This window comes from Tenrec ecaudatus, chromosome 18, assembly GCF_050624435.1.
Source record: "Tenrec ecaudatus isolate mTenEca1 chromosome 18, mTenEca1.hap1, whole genome shotgun sequence".
NCBI classification, from domain to species: domain Eukaryota; kingdom Metazoa; phylum Chordata; class Mammalia; order Afrosoricida; family Tenrecidae; genus Tenrec; species Tenrec ecaudatus.
Window position 1 is genome coordinate 17560184 of NC_134547.1, and position 3634 is coordinate 17563817.

Consider the following 3634-nt stretch of genomic DNA (forward strand, 5'->3'; position numbering starts at 1 on the left):
CAGACCCCATTGACTGAATCAAGCCCACTTGGGCCTTGTTTGGTCCACCCAGGTATACCGCCCTGCCCACCTGGCTCCGGGGCCTGAATTAGCGCATGCCCCGTTTGAGGGTCTTCATGGGTGGCTAATGCTCGCCTGATTCCTTCTAAATCCCCATCTAGGATAAAGGTGACCAGATTTTAATATTGGTAAAGTGGGACACCGTCGATAAAACTCATATCCTGACGAAGTAGCCACATGGCATCCGAAAACCATATACCCTAGCTTATCGTGCATTCTTAAAAAAACAAACAAACAACGGGACTTTTTACAAATGCAGCAGGACACAGGACAAATTGTTAAAAGTCGGGACTGTCTCGGCAAAAGCGGGACGTCTGGTCACCGATTTCCCTCTTTTCCTGTCTTCAGCTCCCTAAGAAGAGGATTAGAAGAAATAATGTAGTTACTTGTGCAGGGCTCGGAAAAGTGCCCACTTTCAACAATCAGATGGAAAACAAAAGTCCTAATCCCCTGGCCATTGAGACTCAGGAAAATCTTGCTTCAGTAGCTGGGAAAATGAGCTCTCGACTCATCACTGCTCTTGACCCACTGAGCAAATCTTCAACCCAAGACCTAAAAGATAAAACAACTTCAGCCTCGAACAACCACAAAGGAACAGATGTCCCACAACGTAACTCAGGAATCTTCACAGGAACACACGTATCCAATACTCACAAGGTAAAAATGACAATATCTGAAAATGTAAAGAAAATGAGCCTCCTAATGAGCAGGAGGAAAAAATCAATCTAAATCAATCCCCAGGTGAACCAGCTGCTAAAATGTGCAGATAAGGTTATAAAAACAATTACAGCTGTATTGCAAATGTTCCAGGTGTGCAAGATGGCGCAACAGTAGCCAATCAACCTCACAACCACATAAGAAAACACAAGGGCCAAAAAACCGCGTGATTGTGTTGATGGATGCAGAAAGAGGCATTTGGCAAATATCCAACACCCATTCCTGATGGCATCCAGCAATCGAGAACCAAAAAGTCAAAAACCCAGAAGCCAAGAAGTCAATCTATCCACCTACGGACAGTGGGTCATTGACAAAGGGCCAAAGTGCATTAGATGGGGGAGGACACTGTCTCTTTAGCAACTAGTGCAGTGAAAATCTGGATATCCATTTTCAGATGATTGAAACAGGGCTGATTGTTCCACCCATCATCTGCCCCAAACAAAAACTAACACAACTCCGCCTCCCCCACCAAATGCAAGATAGATCAAAAGCCTAAATGTAAAGCCTAAAACTATACAGTCCATGAGTGACAAGATGGGGAGCCGCCAGAGGACCATAGGACAGGACATGACACCTTGCTGCGAAGCCCTCCTTAAAGTGTTAAAGAGCAAGTGTCACTTTTATGAGGAAGGTGAGCCTGACTAACCTTGCTGTTTGTCAACGGCCTCAAGTGCCTGTTAAGGCAGGACAGTCAATAAGACACACCTGAGAAGAATGGATGTGTTTGAATTCAGGTGCTAGTCGGGACATTGACAGTACAGTGGTCTGCCAGAAGAGCAAACCACTCCTGTCTTGGAGAGAGTACCATCAGAAGGCTCCTTAGATGAAAGCATGGAGAGACTTTGTCTCATACTCTGGGAGTGTTGTCAGGAGAGATTCGTCCCTGGAGAAGGGCATCATTGGGCACAGCAGAATCTCAGCACAAAAGATGAAGCCCCTTGACAGGATGGAGGACATCGTGGCGATGTCGGTGGGCTCAGGCACAGGCACGATTGTGAGGATGGGTCAGGAGCGGGCAGCGTCTTGTTCTGTTGTTCTTGTTGTTGGACTTCGAGGGGGTCCGGGAGAACCTGTCACTGTACGTGCAGGCAGACAGAGGGTTGGCTGGAGACATTCAAAGTTCGCTCCTGCAAGTACTGGCCGAGGGTAGTAGCCACGTTTTTCCTGTGAGCGCTTTCAGAGTTCTGTCCTGACCCCACACGTTAATGCATAAAAGCCAGGTTCTTATACCGATGATAGGATTATTAGCAGGTTTTTACAATGATGATGGGATTATTAGCAGGTTCTTACCATGATGATGGGATTATTAGCAGGTTCTCACAATGATGATGGGATTATTAGCAGGGTTTTATAATGATGATGGATTATTAGCCGGTTCTTACAATAATGATGGGATTATAAGCAGGTTCTTACAATAATGATGGGATTATTAGCAGGTTTTTACACTGATGATGGTAGAGTGGATTAGCCAGTGGCCCAGAGGAACTAGCATTCCAGAAGCCCTGGGTCCCATGTGGAGGGTGAGCATGGCTTTTGTGCTTTGTCTGGGAGCAGGGTTGCAGAAGTGGAAAAGGTGGGGATTTCTCCTGCAGATATAAAGGAGGAAGAGGTGTTAGAGGATGGGTGCCATCTGGGAATGAGGAAGTCCATGGGTGAGGCTGGGCGTTGGGTTTCTTTTCCAACGGTGAAAATTCCGTTAGGATGTTCCACACACTCTGACCCTTCCTTAACAAGTCGGTAGGGTAAGATCCAGCAGTCGCTCTATTTGGTATCAGTCCTAGAAAAATAAGAGCCATGACATGAATGTGTTAGGTAGAGAGAAGAGGGTCTAAAAAGGGGGGTTGTCTCCTCAATGTCTGTATAGGGCCACGACAGAGGGGTTGGAAAGAAATTAGGCACCCATTAGACACCTATGAGAAGACCCAAACTGAACATGCTCAGACACAAGCCCCCTAGGCTCATGTAGGAGGTCCACCTGGGTGCAAACTAGACCCAGCCCCATGACAGCACACAGGTGGGCCTAAACACAGCCAGTAGGATTGGCCCATGCCCTGAACCACACCTCCTCTAGCCAGTGGGGCAGGAGGGAAAAAGAGCAGGTGGAGAAGCCTGGCACTCTCTCTCCTTCTTTGGCCCTGGGATTTCTTATGGCTGCAAGTGTGGCTTCAGGCTCCAATTCCTCTACACTTTTCACATGGTTTTACAGTTGTGAAGCCCTGCACAGTGCTTTCTACACAGTTTTGTATGTTTTCCCCAAACAGTGTGTGCTTTTGAGACTGTAAAACCTGACACTTACCTTTCCCTCACAAAAGTCGCTTGGATTACAGACGTCCTTCTGCCATGTGAATTCTTCCCGCGCCACAAAGCAAGTATGGAGTTACCCCAATCCAGGAACTTAGCAAATAGACATGTGTATGCCCGTGTTCATCACTGCACTATTCACACTAGCAAAACGATGGAAGGGGCCAAAATGTCCATCAACGAAAGCGTGTAAACAAACTGCAGTACATGCACACGAGAGAATGGGATGCACTGTTCAAGAACAGCGATGGGTCTGTGGGACACCGCGTAATGCAGCTGAACCTGGTGGACGTTATGCCCAGGGAACTACGTCCATCACCCAAAACCAAATAATTGTAGGAGGCCACAAAAGTCAAAAATCTAGAAAAGGTTTTCACACGAACACCAATAACCTTTGATGCCTCCCTGGGGTGGTCGGGACAGGAGGAGACATCTCTTACTAGAGGATAGACACATGTGCATTGAGGGAAGAGGAAGAGAAACACCCCCACCCAAACCAACAACCAACCAAACCCCAATAAAACCCCACAAACCATCACTGTACAGACTAAACTCT